Genomic DNA, 22,342 nt, shown 5'->3' on the forward strand with positions numbered 1-22,342 from the left:
TTTTTGGGCAAAAAATATATCAAGGATAATCACCTCTTAAAAACTTCAAGTCTACGCTGGCAGCAACTCAGAACAATATACTAACAGGGTCTTTGCTCTCAGCTTATAGAACAATAATTCTATGACAATAAGAGTGTCAGCGAAAGCAGTAATTGTCGACTGTTTGTTATGCCAGGTTGTATCCTGCGCAGTCAGGTCTCCTGGTATATTTACTTAAATTCAAACCCAGAAGTTAACCCAGCAAGGAGAATACATTGTCTTTATAGAGGTAGATTAGGACTGGCATTTACTACACATGTTCAGAAAATAAACTCTAATCATATAATACTGAGCAAAACTTTACTATAAATTCAACTCAAATTGTATTCAATGCAAGAGTCAATTCTGTTTCATTTTCCACATCTTTGTTCTTCACCTAAGTGACAGCCTCTGTTCCCTGGGCTGTTGTTACATCCTCAGTCACCTCATGTCTCAAAATGGCTAACCCTGTACCTCTCAGTTTCAGTGAGCATCTTGAATTTTTCGAATGATCTGTCTTCAACAAATGTGTAACATGTGTTAAGAAGAACTTTTCCTTCCAATTTTTAAATCCACACTTATTTGAAGGAGAAATTTACTTTATATATGTGTCTAACTGCTGACTTATTTTTTTATTTTTTTTAATGTTTACCTATTTTTGATAGAGAGAGAGAGAGAGGCAGAGCACGAACAGTGGAGGGGCAGAGACAGAGGGAGACACAGAATCCAAAGCAGGTTTCAGGCTCTGAGCTGTCAGCACAGAACCCAAGGCGAGACTTGAACTCATGAACCGCGAGATCATGACCTGAGCCAAAGTCAGATGCTTAACCAACTGAGCCACCCAGGTGCCCCTAACTGCTCACAAATCACCAAGGGAAAAACTGGTGGTGGTTATTTGATCATCTTTCTAACCCACTGACACATTTTCAGAAAACTTTTAAAGATATTTTAATATAAGAAAATTCTTTCTTTTTTTCTGATGGTAGCTAGTGCAGAACTTCAAATCTCAGCTCATATGTGTATGTATCTGCCCTGTGATTGAAACAACTTCTTAACTTGGAGACAAGCATTTACTTAGCCCACAAGGCAATTTCTTTCCTCCACATTTTGTCATCAAATTCTAAAGTGTTTTGCGGAAATACCTACTATATCAAGAGCAGACTGATTCAGAAATATGCAGACCTATAATACTCCTTCAGTATGCATTTTAAATGTAGAAACATCTGACCTCTGAACCACTACCAGTTCCAGTCAGAATTCTGAGATAAACAATACTAATCCCTGGTATTTAAAAAATAATGTTGGGTAAACTTAGTACTTAGGAAATGCAAGTGAATTAATGGAATTAACTCAAATATATAACTTGAATTGAAGCATACTGATGGAGGCACCTTAACTAGATGTCACACATAATATCTAGGTGCCCCATTTCTGAGCCTTCTTAAATGACCCGCTATTTTTACCAGAGCTGGGATTTTCTACCTTTAATATAATAGCAAAATAACAATTCAGCATGTTCCCAGAGTAAAAACAAGGATTGTGCTGATATTATATTTACAACTACATCTTCCCCCGTGTTATTCTTTTATCTCTTCCTCTGCTCGGGGTCTTTTATCAGTCAGTCAGCTAAGGTCAGACTCACCTCAATGGCTCAGCACACCAGTCTTGTTCCCATTACATTTGGAAGCAGAAAATCTGAATCTTTACAATGCTGACCTTATTGTTTTACAAGCTATTGATTATGGCTATCAAGTTCCAACAGTTCACTAGGGTCAGTCTCTGGAAAAGAACAGGCAGAAAGAGAAGCCACATTCCTCTTCTTCCAACTGCACTGACTTCTCCATTAGTTAGATTTTGGTGTAATTAGAATGAATCACTGCAAGACGCGGCTGCTGTCTATTCTATACCGCCACTCTTGATTCACCTAGATTTTTGGCCATACATCAGAGTACACATCTGGTAGGTAATGAGGAATGTACAGAGTGGAAAGGGGAGGTCAGCGAGAAGTGAATGGGTCCTCTATAGGAATGAATATAGAGTTACTGACACGCAAATAAATGGCATGTATCACAATCCACAACACTTAGGAAGTGTAAATCTCATATTTGACATACCCTTTGGCAAGAGATAGACTGTATGAATCTTTTTCACATCACTAGAGCAGTTTTATACAAGGATACCCTGTCCTGACATAACTCTCAACCTCAAAATGCTTTCCTTATCTATCAGGAATATATTTTTTCACTGTAAGTTTTTCAATGTGTTATGCCTTTAATACAATAATCATTAAACCACAGCATTTTTGTTTCATATGTAATTTTCTCCCTGGACTGCTTTTGTTCTAATCTTATGATTTTTTAAAATAATATTATTATTTACTTGAATGCTTACAACATTCTAGACATGGTGTTAGGTGATTTACATAATTATCTCATTTAACCTTAAGAATCCTATGAGGTAGAATTATATTATCTCATTCATGGGTGAGATGGCTGAGGCAAAATGAGATTAAATACTTTGCTCATAGCTACACAAACAGAACTAGAGTTCCAACCCAGGAAATATATCTCTAAGCCTGAGCTTACCCACTGTACCATATTGCCTTCTTTTCATTAGCTGAACACATGCATGAACTAACCAACTACCCACCCACCAACTCTGTGTCTGCCTCTTTGCTTGGTGCCGGGAATACAAAGGTGAATCTGTCGCTGTCCCTTAACTATATTGCAGAAAAATAGCACGTGCCAAATAGTTTCATTACAACGGTATAATTATAATAAAACAGCTAATATTTATTGCTCATTATGTGCCAGACACTAATTGAAATGCCTTACCTACTTTATCTAACACAAGCCTAACCATTCACCTAGGTAGGCACTATTGTTATCCTTACTTTATAGATAAGAAAAACAAAAGAGAGGAAAATACAGTTGCTTGGTCAAGGACAGCCAAAGATCAAGGGGTGAGTGTGAGATACAAAGTAAAGTCGAAAGTGCCACAAGACATAGAGATGAGGGGCTAGATTTCATAGAACAGATGGGAAAAATCAGCGAAAACTTCATGGCAGAGACAACATTCGATCTAAACTGTGAATTCTTAGAGGAGGTAAGAGGGTGAGCTAAGAGAAAAACACAGAGCAAATACGGAGAACAGCAAATACCGCAGACGAAACTGTAACTGAGAGCAGTAATAAATAAAGATGCTATGCATATTTTGATTCTCATGGCATTCTTAAATTAATATTATTAAATGATATAATGGCAAATAGGCTACGGAATTTAACCTGCAATTCACCTGTGAAAACCGAGGCAAACATGCCATTCAAAACTGTTGCACACACTTTCCACATTAGACCTGGATTCTAGTGTATACTATAATGACATGGCACCCAGTGTCTTCCAGTCATTGTCTCTGTCACTGGTATGATCTCAGGACAGATTTTCTCACTTCAGTGTTTGTCAAGCACTGGATCAGTCCAGGGTCCAATGAAGCAAACAGCACAGTCATAATGGGTTGATTTGAGGAGGGTTTGTTTTCATAGAGACTATACAAACTTGTGGATGCAGTACAGAGGGAGCCCAAGGAATGATGCAGGAATCTGGGACCAGTAGTAATGGAGTCTTTCCTCCCCTCAGCTTACAGGCTTGAGGAGAGGGAGAGGAGAGACCCAAAATGTGAGAGAATCAGTAGAGAAGGTGGCCTTGAAGTCAGCAATGACCTTCAGTGGAAGAAAACAGCCAGTGTGAGAAAACCTTGAAGGGAGCCATGAGAATAAATGTCTTAATTTCCTTTAAATCTTAGGGTGGGTGGGTGGGATTTCCCATTGGCCTAAGCCAACCAGAAGACAGAGGGCATGGGCACCACAGAAGTAGTCCGTATAAGTCACAGGGCAAAGAAGGGTTATGGAGGCACCCGGAGGGGCAAAAGAAAAATACTGAGTACCTGTACATAAAAATGTGCTCTGCATATATATAAGGACTGCAAATTTTTCAGGAATAGTGGTTTGAATAACTATTGAAGTTTGAGGAGATGCTCCTGGTTTATACTGAATCTTTTAGATCATTATAGAAGATCTCCTGAACTTAGTGACTACCTTAACAATGGATTTCTTATGCTTTCATAGTAAATATACACTTCAGGCACTAAGATATTCAAGTAATTATGTTGTAACTCTTTTTTTAAATTTTTATTTATTTTTGAGAGAGAGAGAGAGAGAGAGAGAGAGAGAGAGAGAGAATGAGCGGGGGAGGGGCAGAGAGAGAGGGAGATACAGGCTCTGAGCTGTGAGATTCCAGGCTCTGAGCTGTCAGCACAGCCCCCCGAAGTGGAGCTCAAACTCACAAACCATGAGATCGTGACCTGAGCTGAAATCAGACGCTCAGCCAACTGAGCCACCCAGGTACCCCTTATGTTATAACTCTTGATTCAGACAAAAGAAACTCCAAGAAACACCATGTGATATTTATTTTAATGGCTGAGGCTTTTTGAAATAGGTATAGAGTTTTTCATGAAAACTTCCATTTAGGTCGGTGGTTTGTAAATGTAGCTACACAGTGAAATTACCTGGAGAGATCTGAAAAGACTAATGCCTGGTATCCACCCCAGAGACCCTGTTCTGTCTGGCCTGGGCTCCAGCCTGGGCAACAGAAGTTCTAAGATATTCTCCTGCAGAGTCTAATTTGCAATCAAGGGTAAGCACCTCTGATTTCTTCTATGATCTTACTGTTCCTGTCAACTCAATATGACATTTAGTCCTCTTCAAAATCAACCATAAGTCAATAAACTACATGCTCAACTGAATCACTGAATAAACTGAAATTAGTACATGAACCCTGCCACCTTCCCTTTAGTTTTCACTCCATGCCAACCTCACCTGAATCAAGCAATTATGTTCTACATGGAGAACCTACATTTTATCCTGAAGTTGCCAAGGAGACAGGTCATTAAGGCATTAATATGTTTATACTATGGTCATGATAGTTTGGCCATAAGGAGGAACTACAAAAGCAAAAATGTTAAAGGAGGCTGCCAGACATAAAGAAAAGAGCATGGGCTTTGGTATCTGAAAACCCTAGGTACTAATTCTGATGCTATCTCTTATTACCTTACTAATCAAAGTGTGGCCCATGGACCAGCAAGCACCATTAGCATCACCTAGAATCTTATTAGAAGTGCAAATTCTGAATTCAAAGGAACATATGTATCCCTGTGTTTATAGCATCATTATTTACAACCATTATTTATAACAGCATTATTTGGAAGCAGCCCAAGTGTCCATCCATAGATGAATGGATAAAGAAGATGTGACATGTATGTATATATTTATATACATGTATATATATATTTATTTTTATTTTTAAATATATACAATGGAATATTATTCAGCCATAAAGAATAATGAAATCTTGCCATTTGCAACAACATGGATGGAGTTAGAGAGTATAATGCTAAGTGAAATAAGTCAGAGAAAGATAAATACCATATGACTTCACTCATATGTGAAATTTAAGATACAAAACAAACAAGCAAAGGAAAAAGAGACAGATAAAGAGGGCACCACACCAAGAAACAAACTCTTAACTATAGAGAACAAACTGATGGTCACCACAGGGTAGGTGGGGGCGGGGGGGGGGGGACGGGTTAGACAGGTGATGGTGATTAAGGAGTACACATGTCACGATGAGCACTGAGTGATATACGGAATTGCTGAATCATTATATCGTACACCCAAACTAATATAACACTGTATGCTAACGATACCAGAATTAAAATGAAAACTTAATTTTAAAAAAATGAAATGCAAATTCTGAGACCCCACCCCAGACCTATTGCATCAGAATCTACATTTTAATAACACCTCTAGGTGATCTGAATGCACATGAGAGTCTGAGAAACACTGATGTACTAGTGGTCCTAGGTAGAATCGACGCTGTCAAGATTTTTTCAGTTCTTAGCAATGATTGCTCCTCACAGCCTAAAATGGCTGTTGGAGCACCATCCATCATATCTATGTTCCTGCCATCAGAGAGAAGAAGAGGGGGCAGGAGTGTAGGGTAAAGATACACACTCACTTTTAAGGACACTTTTCAGAAGTCACACATATTTGCCTACATCTTATTGGCCAGAACTTAATCTCATGGTAACACCTAGCTGCAAGGAATACTTAAAAGTAGTCTTCATTCCAGGCATTCTTTTTTTGATGTTTATTTGTTTTTTAGAGAGAGAGAAACAGACAGACAGAGCATTAGTAGTGGAGGAGCAAAGAGAGAGGGAGACTCAGAATCCAAAGCAGGATCCAGGCTCTGAGCTATCAGCAGTAGGGCTCAAACTCACGAACCGCAAGATCATGACCTGAGCCAAAGTTGGATGCTTAACCGACTGAGCCACCCAGATGCCCCTCAGGTATTCTTATAATAGCTAATAGTCAGGAAGGTTTATTACTGATGAAGTAGTAAACAGTGAATACTGAGAAACAGCCAGCACTTTGTATAACATGGAGCCTTGGGCATATTACTTAACCTCCCTAAATCTCATATTCTTCTACGCAAAATATAAAAAATAATACCCACATAAATTATTTTGAAGGTAAGATGAATGTAAAATGTCTCACACATAGTAGAGACTCAATAAATAATAGCTCTTATGCTAGGAGTGTTTCAGGAGCTCAATCTTTATATAATATACACTGCTGGTTAAAAAGTAACAAGTAAATGTTAAATGTTATTGCAAATATTAAAAATTATTTCAAAATATTATCCTTTAAAAAAAACAGCTACATGGGTACCTGGTGGTACAGCTGGTTAAGTGCCTGACTCTTGATTTCAGCTCAGGTCATGATCTCACGGTTGTGGGTTGTAAGACCAGGCTCCATGCTGGGCATAGAGGCTGCTTAATATTCTCTCTCTCCCTCTCCCTCTATCCCTCTCCCATTCACATGTGCATGCTCCCTCTCATAAATAAATAAACAAACAAACAAATAATGAAAAACAGCTATAAGCAGATCCTGTGGAAGGTTTTATTGATTCCAGTGGCATTTTCCCTTCACTGCAAAATGGCAGTCTTATCCAGCATACTTTATCACTCCTGAATGGAGTTCTACATATGAGAAAAAGCAGTCTCGCATAGGAGTTAGGAGCTGGACCCTGAAGCCAGACAGTGTGAGTTTGAATTTGACTCCATTATGTTATAGCTAGGCAATTTTTGCCATTGCTTTTCAACTTCTGTAAAGCTAAAATAATAATACCCACCTCACAGGTTATTATGAGGATTCCTTGAGTTAATATGAGTAAAAACACTTAGAAAAGTGCCTAGCCCATAATAAGAGTTATGTGAGTGTTAGCTATTATCATCAGCCATGCAATGTTGGGTGAATTATGTGCTAGGAAAAGTCTCTTTCACCAACAGGACTTTTCTCTTAATAATGAATCAGTTTACCAACCAGGATTTAGTTAACATGCAAAGGTCACTCACATAGCTAATTCTTGGCTTTAGAAAGTGTATGAAAAAAAATCAATGAATACACAATTAAAAAGAAAAGGAATTAAAGTTTTCATATTTACATTGCCATCTCTCTTAGGAGCCTTCTTGATAAATACTAACTGATACTGTAATCAATAAAGGGAAAGATTTGAAGATCACGCCTCTCAAGAAACAGGCAGCAAATGGGAGAGAAAGTTCATTTAAATCCTCTAGGATATAAAAGAATACTTAATTTCTGGTTAAATATTTACTTGAATGAGGGTGATTCAAAAAATGCCTTGATTATAAAAAGTTGAAGGTTTTCCCTTTGACAGGGGACAAGTTCCTGCCCCATTTGCATGCATGTGGTTTATATTGTTCTAACCTAATGAGATATAGAATACCTCCTAAACATTGACACATTAGAGGCATGCTTCACTCAGCATGAAGGTTTGAGACATCAAGGATACCTTGAGCATCCTCAGATTCCAACAACTTGTCAGACAAATTAGCACCTTCTCAACCAAGGGTAAAATTGAGTTTCACATTTCTCCCTGGTGGAGGGGGGGAGTAGAGAATGAAGAAGAAAATCACTCTGGTTTAATACTTCCCTTGTGAAGACAAATACAGAGAGCCTTATCATCTCTGCACGGCTCTCCCTGACCTCCTGATTTTTAATTCATTGGTTTTAAATGATCCTTGACAGTCGAGATCCTTTTGTCAACTTTGATATGCTTACCACAGAAGACAGACACTCTGGCCTTTATTACCTATTTCTGTTTGTGTGCATTTAACATGCTAATCTAAAAAAAAAAAATGAAATTCTGCTAATATGTGATGAAAAAATAGATAATACATCATAAATAAGATCACACTTTAAATGTCTCATATGGTCAATTTTTAAAAAACTTTTATAGGCATTTTAAAAATTCAGTTGAGTACAGTTTGTGGGCTGAGTTAACAACTTCAGGGAGTAAGAGGATCCCACTAACAGTTTTAAAATTTTTCTGTGGAAGCTTGAGATAAATGCCTTTGCAGTTCTGTAGAGAATGAATGTATCATGTTATCCTTTTTTTTCTACAAGTAACTTTTCATTTTGTAAAGTAGAATGAAATACATGAAAAACACTTTGAAAGGTATTTTGTCTATTATTGTCATTATAGTGAAGCCATATCCTTCTAGACAGTAATCTTATAGAACCCTTAAGCCTCAAAAAAACTTGAGAAAATTATTCAACACCCAAAAAAGAACCTCTTTGTGGCTAATCAAACCCCACACACCTAGCAATAGATGGCACGTTAAAAAACAATGATGTGATTCTGGAGGGCCTGGCCAGGGAGGGAGGGTGTTTCTTTGACACACAGATTGGTCCACTTGCTCTGGGGGAAGAAAGATGAGCTGTTACCCACAGCCATTCTCAGCAAAGCACTTTTTTCAGCAGAACTTAAAGCAGGTAGGAGAACGAACAAAATGCAGAAGAAGCAAGAATAAGATATGGAAAGAGAACAATCGTAGAATTAGAGAACTGGAAGAAATCTGAGAAATCATCTCCTCTAATCTTATTTTTCAGGAAACAGGAATCTAGAGGCACTGAGTGACTTTCCCATTAGTCACATCACTACCCTGACTCCCAGAACAATGTTTTCGCATTTTCATCAATGTTTCAGGGATCTGCAGTGATAGTGGCCATGGCAGTAGCAGCAGCAAAGGCACTACATAATTATCAGTGGTGGGTGTTCTCAACTGCAGATGCTGTGGCAGAGAAGACAATCAGCAAGAGAGGACCAGAAGGTGTGACAGCTCTGTGGAGGAAGGAGCAGGGTGGAGGGTTACTTAGCACCCAGCAGCCTCGGGACCATCCAAGGGCCACTTTAAGAACATAGATCATTTAGAAGACCACTGCTTCATTGCCTAGGAAGCTGAATCAATCTCTGCAAATATTTTCACCATCTCCCTGCCCTCCCACTGAGTTCCTTCATTAATTCAACTTATAAACCCAGGTGTTATTCAGAAAATAAAATATGAGGAGAGAGATTACCTGAGAAATTTGATTCATCACACAGACACTGGAAATAACTACAATATTCTTTTTATTTGTAATTCAGATGAAACTAACATTTGCTGGATGTCTATTTTGTGCCAGGAACCGGGCTATGGGTTTCCATTTAGGATATTTTATTTCCTCTTCACAGTAACACTTCAAGTCAGAGTCTTATTACTACCTAGCTGAGGAAACTGAGGTTCAGAGATGTCTGCGAAATACATCCAAAGTCATACTGAGTTGAGTTACTAAGCTGGGATTTTCCCCCCATGTCTTCTGACCATAAGTTCTGAGATTCTCCACAATGTCATACTAAGGAGACACATGGATTAGCTATGGAGGAAGATAGTCCTAGACCCAAATCTCAGTTTGAAAGTCACTAACCATGAGATCATGAATGAGTGACTTAAGCTCTCTTCTTAATGTTTCTTTATCTTCTTTATAAAACAGGGAAAATAAAACCTGTCTTGAAGAGCAGTTGTAAGGATTACATGATTCCAATTACATGACTCAAACCAACCCATATTACAAAATATGTGATATGTGTACATTTTTGTCCATTTTTTACTGCACTAAAAAAAAACTTAGCACTCAAAGCAGTATTTGGCCTCTGTATGTGCTCAATAAATATCTGTGAAATAAATAAAAATGAAATCACCTGACATGCAGGAGTTCAATAAATGACAACTATTATGCAAAGGATAGAGAAAATCTGTTCTGATTTCTGCAAAATCGCCATCTCCTTATAATGCATTATTAAGAGATTTTAAAATAAGCTCTTCCCTAGCAAAAAGTCTTCAAATGGTAAGAAATTCTCAATCTTCAATGCCCACTAAAAGATGGAAGCAGGAGAGAAGAATTTGTCCAGGTTGACAGTGAAGCAGCAACAGGGGAGCTATTTTTAGTCGGTCATACAGTCATTCTGGATAGCATGTATTAACAAGAGAAGAGTGATAGCAAAAGGGAAGATGATTTCTAGACACTGGAAAAAACAAATGGGAGAAAGAGGGTAAGCAATCAATGTGCTAAATCATTTAACTAATCATTTACATTAGTGGTGTAATACTGAACCATATTCTCATCATTCATTCAATCATTCATTCATTCATCAACAATATTTATTTACTTTTTCTCTTCTGATCCCAGTCCCTTCAGGAGCCATGAGCTTCAATGCAAATATGGCCAAATCCAAGAACACATCACTCACAACCAGTCCCAAAAATGGCACAGAAATGGTGTCAAGAAAACCCAATCACAAAGATACGGGTCTTTTAAGGTTGTGGACCCTGAGTTCCTGAGAAACTTCCACTTTGTCTAGAAACACAAGAAGGACCTGAAGAAAATACAGGCCAGCAAAGCCAAGACCATAAGTACACATGCCCAGGCTATCAAGGCCCTCCTGAAGTCCTAGGAAGGCAAGCCCAAGATCCCCAAAGGCATCAGCCACAAGCTCCATCAACTTGCCTATATTGCCCAGCCCAAGCTAAGGAAATGTGCTCATCTCCACACTGCTGAGGGTCTCAGTTTCTGCCATCCAAAGGCCAAGGCTAAGGCTCAAAACAAGACTCAGGCTGAGGCTGCAGCTCCAGCTCCCAAAGGCACCCATGACGCCTCCAGTGTAGAGTGCTATGTCTGCCATTGTGAGGAGGGAAGGACTGGTGTGAGTCTGAGGGCTGCTGTCCTTCTGCACTATTTGTACAAGCAAGCATGAGGCAGGGAAAAAGTTAACCTAAACAAACTCTACTTTCCTTGACATTGTTAGAATCTGAGAATACAATATAAAAAGTACAACCTCCCTCTTCCAAGTATCCAGCGATCCAGTGAGTCAGGTAAGGGCCCCAAAACATGTCAGCCAGCCAGAAGATGAAGTAAAGGCATTCCACAGAAGGTAGCATTTACACTCAATTTGGAAAGGTAAGTAACTTTTCAAGGGAATAAACCAGAAGTTTCCATAATAGCAAAGAAACAGAATCTTGAGAGAAGTTACCCAGTGCATGTAACTACAAATAAATCCAAAGGTTGAAACCTACTGACTTACTGGACAGAGATGAGTTTAACCAGTTAAACAAAGTCTACACACAAAGGGCTGTGTGCCATGCAACTAAGAGTTTAGGTTTTACTCTGTAGAGACTAGGGACACTTGACAAAGGTGATTGCAATGTAATTGAGGTTAAAGTCTTAGCACCTGCCTCTAGTACACAGTAAACAATAAGTAAATAGTGGGAATTAGGATTTGGGGCTCCTTTTTTCCCCTTTTCTTCTTTATTCCATTTGCTGCTAATTTTTCTTAGATTTCTTTTTTTTCCTTAGTCACCGTCTTCCCTTCTAAGATATTATCATCCCTCACCTGAATTATTTTTTTTAATGTTTATTTACTTTTAAGAGAGAGAGAGACAGACAGACAGATCATGAGCAGCAGAGGGGCAGAGAGAGAGAGACACAAAATCCAAAGCAAGCTCCAGGCTCTGAACTGTCAGGACAGAGCCCAATGCAGGGCTCAAACTCACAAACCGTGGGATCATTACCTGAAGTGAAGTCGGACACTTAACCGACTGAACCACCAGATGCCCCTTGCTTGAATTGTTTTTATAGCTGCCTCCTAACCAGTTTCTATTCCTCAGTCCACTCAAATTCATACTAATACTTCTACCAGACTGACCTTCAAAATCTTCAGTCTTTTTAGTTCATTTCTCAGGGTAGAGCTTAGCAGGGTACCCTAACATTAACTCACATCATGTTTCAGTTAATCATTCTGAAATTGCACTGTATAACAGATGATACTTGCTGCCTTATTTCTGTTTTCCTGATGTTTTTTGTGTTTGTCTGTTGTTTTTTAAACATCTTCTATTTACTCAAACTCTTCTCCTACCTCCAAGCACTTCCACTGTCTGATACTGCCCACACTTTAAGACTCAGGTCAAGTTCACTACTCCAACCCACAATGGCCTCCCTGTTCCATATTCCTATACTAATTCTACACTGCGATAGCTAATTTTATGTGTCAACTTGAGTGGGTCACAGGATGCCCAACATCTGGTCAAACATTGTTCTCTCTGTAAAGATGTGTTTCTGGATAAGATTAGTAGACTGGATTAGATCAGTAGACTGAGCGAAGCAGATTGCTCTCCCTAACATGAATGGGCCTCAACCAATCTATTGAACACCTGAATAGAACAAAAGACTGGGAAAGAAGAAACTCTTCCTCCATGACTACTGAAGCTGGGACATGATGGTTTTCGGGCCTTCTGAAACATCGGCTCTTCTTAGGTCTCAAGCTTGCCAGTTTTTGGATTGGAACTTATATCTTCTGCTCTCCTTGTCCTCAAGTGTTCAGACCCAGACTAGAGCTATACATCATCTCTCCTGGGTCTCCAGCTTGCTGGCTGCACATCTTAGGACTCCACAGCCTTGGGAGCCAATTCCTTATGATAAATCATGTACATATATGATTTATATAAAAATATATATAAATCTAATATGCACGCCTTTTTATATTTTTAGAAAAATATGTACTCTTTCTATGAGTTAAGCTCTTTGAGGCTGGAACCATTCATCTACTTTTCAAAATATTAACTATTCGGTGATATTGACAAAATTGGCATCAAAAAATCACAAGTATATTGCTTTAGGGTAAGAATTCAACAGTTGGTATGTCAAAGCAAAAATGATTAAAAAGCTTTTTGCATAAATTTTGGCTAACTTTGGCTAAAGATAGAAATCAGGTAATAATATTGGAACTCATGTCAATTGGATTAAAAATAGGAGACAATTCTAATTTGGCTTCTGACCCCAATGACCATGGGAAGTGCTGGCCTTGCAAAATGCTTCTAAGACTATTAACAACACTTCCCATTTAAAATGGGTGAGAAGTAAATGTGGTTGGGGAAATTCTGACTTTTTTTCTTGCTATTGTACCTAGAATGAGTACATCAGAGCAGTTATTCAAATTCACAATCAACAGGCTTGGACATTTTTACTCAACTAGTCTTGAAATTATGACATCATTATAGTAAAGGTTCCTAATTTTTTTTTTAAAGTGTAGGTGGTACAACAATCTTTAAAAGTCATTATTCAGCAACTATATGTGAGGTACAATCCTGGACTAGATACTGGACCAGAGACAATCAGCAAATCCAAATAAGATCTGACGAGGACTAAATTGAATTAATCAATGTGAATTATATAATTTTGAGAAGATAGGTAAAGGGCATACAGGAATTCTTCACACCATTTTTGCCACATTCTTGTAAGTCTAGAATTATTTCAAAATAAAAAGTTAAACATTTTAATTAAATCACAGTCTCAGGTATTAGGCACTCCATAACCCACAACTCTCTCCAGAGCTAGGCTCACAGCTGAATAAATTCATTATCATCATGATTTATTTTTCTTAATTTACCACTTCCCACTTGCTGTGCCTGAAGTATTCAAATTGAGTTCGTTTCCAATCCCGTGAAACAGGAACGGAAGCTATTTAAAGAAGGATGTGACCATGATGCCACAGTAGCCACAATGCTTTGCCTGGTTGCCCAGGATGTGTTACAATCAGGAACCAGAAGGACCCGCTGCTGTCTCATGTTTGCACATCCTAAGCATTTGCAAAACAAAACAAAACAAAACCCACAGTAGTATGACATTTCCTGAGGAAACTCAAAATGTCATTCTTCAGCAGAAACCAAACAAGGCAAGTTCTAACAAAAAGTTAGAAGTAGCTTCTTTGTCTCTTGCCTGCCTTAGGTACCAGCACTGTTAGGCCTGCCGTTTCTGTCTAGAAACCTGCACCAAAAACCAGGATGATCATCTATGCTTGGTTTCAGGTTAACACAGACTCTAAATCTCATGCCATTCTGTCAGCTACATTCTATAAACCAGCAATCAAATAGCTAGAATGTTTGTGCACCATTTGACCAGAAAAGGTTTTCTTTCCTTTTCTTTTTTCTTTTCCTTTTTTTCTTTTTCGCATGTTTCTAGAGGAAAATAAATCAGTGGTGGTATGAAAGTAATACTTGAGCCTCTCCCCACCACACGCACAAGCAAATCATAAAATCAGGGTTTTGTCTTTGATAACCAGTCTTACCCTTTCTGCTCCAGCCCCCTCACTTCAGGAGACCTGTACTATTTGGTTCCCAGAGATCCCAGCCTCTATCAAAACCAGAAAGGATCTGATGCCTACATTTACCTTCCCGTCCATGTTAACTCTTCCCAGTGAGTTTGGGACTTTTACCTTTGTGAAATGAAAATCTTTGGTTTCTTTTAAAAGGATCTAGGATGGGGATGAGGAGGGGGATGGCGGGAGAAAGTACTGCTGCTGAGAAGTAAGGCATTCTTTCCTGACTCCAAAAAAACACACAAAATATGTGCACTTTGCTTCTTCTAGAGAACCAAATAAGCTGAACCACAAAGTGAGTCTCCCTAAATCCTTTCCTGGAACAAACCTGAACTCCTCACTCCTCTCCCATCGTCAGGCCCCACATTCTCCAGCTCTCCCGTTTCGTGTTAGCTCTCCCCTCCTCTGGTTCCATCCCTGCCTGGCATCTTTCTTCTTCCCTTGCTTTGAGTCTTTATGTGGTAACTTCTCTACTTCTCACCTCACCACACCACTTTTCCTCTACTTTAAATGCTCCAGCATCCTGAAAAATCTATAGATTAAGGTGGGAGAGAAGAAAAGGGGAGCATGAGATCTGCTCAAAACACTCACTTGGGGTAGAGACTCTGAAGAGGAGATTTGTAAGATGGATTTTTAATGCTGAAAGAAAAAAGAGTTCACATTTCAAGTTGTAAAAAAAAAAAGTGGTTGAGGTCAAAGTAACCACCATTGCGAATAATATAAATATTTTACCAAAATAAAATACATTTGAGTATTCCTGGGTGGTAGCAATGTCAGAAGTGAGGATGAAACAAAACAGGTTACTGGGAGAATTTTGTGGTTTCTGAAGAGAAACTTACACAATAAAAATTCATATAAAATTATTGCAATTTTATTATTAGATTTTAAAAGAATTATAGAAATTCTCATTCAATGTCCCATCCAAAGGGCAAAAATCTTATATTGTAATTACAAACATGTATTTCCAAACTCAAGAGAAGAGGTGTGAATCTTTACTAGCACTGTATTCTCAGGCAAAAAGGTTACCTTCTCTGAGCCTGAGAGAAGGCAAGGGTATCAGAACACAGCCACACAGACCCTCAGATTCAAAGGTGAGATGCACAAAGCTTTCAATCTATGCTTATTTATAAGGTGATACCAAAGTGTTTATAAATTTCATTACATATGTTAGACTTACTGTAAATTTTAGTTCAACATAAGAACAAATCTTTAGTTCAAGGTACATTACTTGGGAGTATCATTCTCTGCTCTTGTAGCAAAATTCACAATTAAAACAAAGAAATCCTATCTTGTGGGTATGCTATCTTATTGACACATGTTAATGACATTGCATCTGCGACAATAAATGACCAAGTTCATATTTCTGAGTCAGACCAAGAGACTCTCGGAGATCCCTCCTGTGAGTTTGTGAGCTTTTTTGCCCAGCTCTTTGAGATCACCAATGTTAGGTTTTTCCATCACTCCTCTGCCAAAGCCATCAAATAAGGGGCCACTGATCACCCAAAAAAGAGAAGCCACACCTAGCCATATGATTATGTATCCTTCACTGAAGAACATAGGACAGCAAGTGCTCAGGCAGGTGAAGAGAAAGAAATAGAAAAAAATTCTATGTGTACTATACCGAACCACCACTTTCACTGGATATTGATGGTGATTGACTCACAAAAGTAGCCTCTCCAATCTAACTGAGCAAGACTACTTAAATATGACATTTTTAAAGCTTTTTAAGGAGCTAATTAATTCATTTGTTGGTTAAATACAAATAAGGTCCATTTTTATTTTCTTAGCCTCAGGCCTTGACTCTCAGAAGGCTGTTAGGCCTGCATAATGACTTCATCTGAATTTCATTTTATTTTCAGGCTACTTTGGAACAATTACATGACTGATTTATATTAGTCATCTCTAAGGACTCTCAGACCACGTTCCCATCTGTAAATAGGTACCCCTTCCAGTGCTACTTTCCTCTGGGTCACCACCTACGTGAAGGAGTTGAGAATTCCACATTTATGGGTTGATAACGTTATTGACATTTGGATCTTTTTGTGGATCTGTTCCTGGTAAGTTAATATAAATCATTGTACAACCAAAGTGCAGGAAATTTTAGTGCATTTATAAATTTAAAATTAAATTGAGTCTTATTGTAAGGAAAACATAAAGCTGATTTGACTCACATCATTTAGAAATAGCCTAATATCCCAGCTGACTTCTCATTATCCTCCTTTCCCCTAATCTAGCCTGAGTTAACTCCAATTAGGAAGTAACAATTAGTGGCCTTTCACACTAGTCCTTGCTAATGAACAACTCACTCCAGATATATTGGAAAACTCAAAGAAGTCATGTTATTTGGTCAGTAAGTCCCCTTTGTCAATAAATAATTCTATGAGCCTCCCAGACAACAGAACAAAACAGCTTAGATATTAACCTAGCATTTGCCTGACTCAGCATAATCAGTGTAGTTTCTGAAAGGGGGAAATTGCTTTTACAAGCTCTCTTGTATTGAGAAAATTAGTCTTAGGGATTTCCTTCACTCTATACTAAACCAATCTCTCTCTCTTATTTTTCCTTTTTTTCATTCTCTTTCTTTCAGTTCATCCACTATCCAGCCCTACCTCCATTAATTGCAAAGCACTAAATTGGTAGAGAGCAATGAACGTACTTTGTAGGTCAGCAAACTGGAAAGTAATTTTATTCATTAGGTAAAAGCACTACATTTCCCCCTTCAAAAAAATTTTACCATGATTTGTTATGATTCCACCTTGCATTTCTAGAAAATGTCTATGTTTAAAACCCTGTGAGTTCTATGAATGAAAATAGTTATCCATTTTTTACGTTACAACTAAAAAGCCTGGAGGTCCAGTTGCAAATCACCTAGAGGGTGGGCTCAATGTCTTATTGATACCTGAGAGGAGGACCTATATAATTTCTTTGCATCAAGGCAATAGTTCACAGCACAGGATGCAAATAGGAAGTTTCATCCTATGCTTCTGGATGACCACTCTGAAAACAGACCATTCATTCAAGAACCTTAAAAAGATAAACACTATACATCTATGCATCTTAGGGATGGAGAGTGGGAGCTAATGTATTCCCAACTGTGGTTCTAATTCAAAAATACTGTGACCTCTCTGGGGAAGATATCTAAATCACTTTACTGATCAAGGTGCAAGTGACCTAGATTAAGGAGTCAAAGAAGGCTTCCTTGAGGAAAATATTCTTGATTTGAGGAATGAGTAGAGGTTAAAAGTGAAAGATGGCAAAGGGATAGCGGGGCTTCTGAACATAGGGAACAAGATATGTACAAGTACTGTAGTGAGCAGGGACACAGCACATTCTTGGAGTCTGAGAGGAGTCCAGATCACAAAGAACAAAAGGAGAATTTGCAAGACGCTGGAGATATAAGTGGTGGCCAAGGCATGGAGGTTTTATGGGACATCCACTCCCTGGGACTAAGAACACATTTAATCCTCCATATCTTATCTCCTCTTTGTTTTGTGCCCCTGTAGACCTAGGAGCCCAGCCATAATTTTTTTTTCTTCATAGCTAATTAGAAATTCTAAAGAATGCTGCATTGGCATTTGCCTTAGGTATCAAAGGTGATAGCTGAGACTAAAAGGTGCTGCACATCTGGATCCAGATAAGCTGCCGGATGCCTCCAACTAATTCTTGGCCTTTGACTTCATCAAAACAGGAAATTCAGATGCCAGTTAATGGAGGATAAGATTTCTGAGATGTTGGCCTACTTCTTTTCTTCCTAGCATTTTTCCTTTTACTTTCAAGCAGTTGTGGGTTCTATGATCTTTGCTATAGGGAAAAGATATGACAGGTAGAAGGAAAAAATTAACCTTAGATATATGCCTTCTAAAAGCACACACATTTAGGGAAACCTAAAGAACTAGGGTTTAGCTGATTAATTTTAAATAAATTAATTTAAATAAGATTTAAAATTCCATTCTACCATCACACTGGCCACATTCCAAGTGTTCAGTAGCCACATGGGACTGTCAGCTATCTATAGTGGACAGCGCATATAGAGAACATTTCCATCATTGTAGAAGCTGTACTGAACATTGCTGGACTAGAGCAGAGACAACATGTTTGTGAGAAGCAGAGGACAAGACAAGCAGAGTATATCTTCTAATAAAGTATCAGCTTCAATCTTTGAGATAGCAGAAAAAAAAGACATTTATGCTCCCTCTCTCCCTTAGTAATCACTTTAAAACAACAACAAAAACGTGAACCTGAAATGTAAATGCCATCACTGGTGAGACAGTGAGATGCTGTAACCCCAAGCTACACCATATGGGGAAAGTCAGCAAAGATCTAACAGACATGTGGGAAGATATCAGGAAGAGACATCTGTGGCTGCAGGTTTGGGAGAAAACCTACAGAGCACAGTTACCAAAGCAAGTGATCAAGGCTTAAAAGTGAATCCAACAATCCCTTTTCTTGAATGACAAACTTAGGTGGAAGGAGCTTCCTAGAATCACATCCAGCAAAGTGGAAAAGCAAAAATCTGGAGCTGAACAAAGAATGTTTAGACACTTGGTCACCGCTGAAGACCAACTGCCAGGAAGTAAACTATGAGGAGAGGGGCTCCGGATAGTGAGCAACCATGCATCTGCAGATCTCCTTCAATGAGGGAAAAATAAATTTAAAAGAACTCATTCAGCGGTATGAACTTGTGCCATAAGGAAATTTCATAATAACCAGGGAGAGTAATGATAGCCCAGAAAACTGCCCTGGACTGTTCACAAATTTGCAAAGAGCTGGTCCAGAAAGAATCCATCTCATTTAAAGATTAATCATCATAATTATAATAATGAAACACGAACAGTATCTATACACAGATAACAGAAGAAGAAGGAGGAGGAGGAGGAGGAGGGGGAGGAGGAGGAGGAGGAGGATGGAAGTGGAGGTGGAGGAGGAGGACGAGGAGGAGGACGAGGAAGAGTAAGAAGAAAAGGAACAGGAAAAACAAACAGTTGAAAAAAAAATTCACCAGGTAATGATTATAAAAACTGAGTAGGAAGCTCAAGCCAGCTACACCAGGAAAGAGCACTATTAATACGACTATGGTTTCTGAGGAGAGGATAAGTGGAAAGACTCTAGGTCATGCCCTGACTTTAGTTCCCCTGAGAGTTTACAAGAACCTTCCTGGGGAAATCTTGGGCAAGGCTGTAAGATCTGGGGAGAAAAGGACTTCATCACATTTAGGATCTCTTGCAAAGATGTAGCATGGGCCTAGTACTGTACATCAAGCAAGAATGTGGGTGGGAGGCAGTTATTTCCCTTTCCCAGTTAGTCATGGCCTACTTCCAGTTCTCAGAAGAGGAGTAGATCATAACTGGACAGGCAGTGAAATGAGCACCCTCAGCTTACCCAGGTGGCAGGAATGGAACACAAGAGGAGGTAACTTGTCCTACCAGGTAGTGAGACTTATCATGCAGTAGTATGAAGGCAGTGTGGTACTGGTCCAAGGGTAGACAACAGGCCAATCGAACAGAAACCGCCCCCCCGACACACACACACACATATATATAAATGGATACTTAGAAAATTAGCATTGCAGAGCAGTGTGGAAAGACTGGTGTCTTCAGTTAATGGTTCTGGATCAATTAAATTTCATATGGAGAACAATCAAAACTTGACAGCTAGCTTAACAGCTAAGCATATATGTTTTAAAACATAATTTCAAATGATTATAGACAAATTTCAAGAGCAAAACAAGTGTTTAAAATGAAAGGTGGAGTATTTTCAAGATTTTGAACTGGGGGAAAATTTCTTTTAAATAGAACACAAAAATACCAGTGTTAAATGAAATTTGATCAATGACATCAATTAAAGAAAATACATTCATTAAAAAAATTCTATTCTGTTAGGAGTGTAAAAACCCACCATGAAGTTGGGGAAGGCATTTATAACACAAATAACTTTTTTAAAACGCTCATATCCAGAATATTTTTAAAAAAATTTACACACAAAAAAAAAATTACAGAGACTCTAATAAAAAAATGGGGGAAAATTGATGCTGTCTTAGTCTGTTTGGGCTGCTATACAAAATGTCAGACACTGGGTGGATTATAAACAAGAGAAGTTTATTGCTCACAGTTCTGAAGCCTAAAAGTTCAAGATGAAGGTGTCAGCATGGTCTCATTCTGTTCAGGCTAGCTTCCTGGTTCTGAACATGTCTGAACTTTCAAAGATTCTACATCTCATTGGGTCTGAGCTTTCCACATTTCAAGGGTTGGCTTTTTCGGGTCTGTCAAATCAATTATCACTCAACCATCTGCTTTCCAGCACTGACATATTCTACTTTTTCCCATTTCCTCCATCCTCATTATGGTTATATATATATTTTTTTTAAATCTCTGTACTGTATTTTCACTGCAATTTCAAAAGAAATAAAATTAGATGAATATATTCAATCTGCCACCTTTCCACAGAATGAGTTTGGGTCTCTTAATCTCTAAAATGAACATCAAAATAACTATTTAATGGGATTGAACTATTAAAAGAGATTTATATATTTAAAGCAACCAACATCTTTCCTGTGGCTATTAAAACAGGATTTAAATGCAGGTGAAACCACCACCACCACCACACACACACACACACACACACACACACACATCACATTACATCACATCAAATCACATTAACATACGTGTACACACACACACACGCACACACAGTCTCATCTCCCCCCTCCTCCAACCCTGGAAAGATCATGTAAATTCAATCAAGGGTAGAATTCAGATGTGGATTATTCAGATATGGAGCTTATTCTGAGTGTGAGGCATTCTTAGTCCATAATGAGAAAATATAATTGACTACAGGAACCCTGAGGATATTTAGATACGAAGCATCAAACTTTCTCTTGAAAGACACTATTAAAACAGGACATACATTTATAATCAGTTGTATATCTGGGGAGATATTGGGATTTGAATAGAACAATATTAGTAAGCATTAATAGAATGTAGTATATTGCCTGACTTGTGAAATCTAGCAGTAAAAGAAGATCACAGTTCCCTGTTAATTAGGGCCACCTACAGTGTTGGAAACCTTTTTGGATGATCAAAGAGGAGGCATACTTAACCCAGGAGATGTTGACAAGCTCTTCAGCTTGTTAGCATAATATAACTCTCCACTAAGTGCTTGATGTACAAGCTCTTTTATGCTCTACCACAGTTTTGGTTTAGTAGTTTTTGAAACAATATTCCTTACATAAACAATGAAACTTAAATGGGAATTTGATTTGTGCTAGTATCTATTCAAGCATATCATTCAATACTGAATATCTTTTGTGACACTTTTTCTTACTACAAGAATTATAAAATACTTTAAGATACTAAGGATACTTCCCTTTTTGAATCTGCAAATGAATCCATAAAGGTCTAAAGAAGGTTGGGCTCAGATTACATAGGAGATCATCTATTTCCCCCTGCCTGCTTCACAACTGAAATACTGGTCCCTAATGTTAAACTTCAGGGAATTGAGAAATATACATTCTTGGTAAGGGATCTCAGATCAATGACTTCCTGAGCTGGAGAGGAATTTTTTTTTAAAGTCTCTGGTCTATATAAATAGTCTGTGCGGCACAGTAGGAAGATCATTTCCTGTGAATCAGATAAACATGCACTCAACTCCTCGCTTGTTATCTGAGTGCTTTGGGGTATGTTACTTCATCTTTCAGTGTAAAAACAAGGGTCATAATA

General features: G+C 38.3%; 1 long non-coding RNA gene across 1 annotated transcript in view; it reads right to left on the reverse strand.

Moving 5' to 3' along the window:
• Positions 1 to 806: 806 nt before the first annotated feature.
• LOC125925922 (uncharacterized) overlaps positions 807 to 22,342 on the reverse strand; it is a 196,374-nt gene continuing 174,838 nt past the window's right edge. Inside the window, exon 6 of the long non-coding RNA XR_007458931.1 lies at positions 807 to 21,008. This is a non-coding gene — a long non-coding RNA (uncharacterized LOC125925922). The remainder of the gene's footprint in view (positions 21,009 to 22,342) is intronic.

This window comes from Panthera uncia, chromosome F1, assembly GCF_023721935.1.
Source record: "Panthera uncia isolate 11264 chromosome F1, Puncia_PCG_1.0, whole genome shotgun sequence".
In the NCBI taxonomy this organism is placed as follows: domain Eukaryota; kingdom Metazoa; phylum Chordata; class Mammalia; order Carnivora; family Felidae; genus Panthera; species Panthera uncia.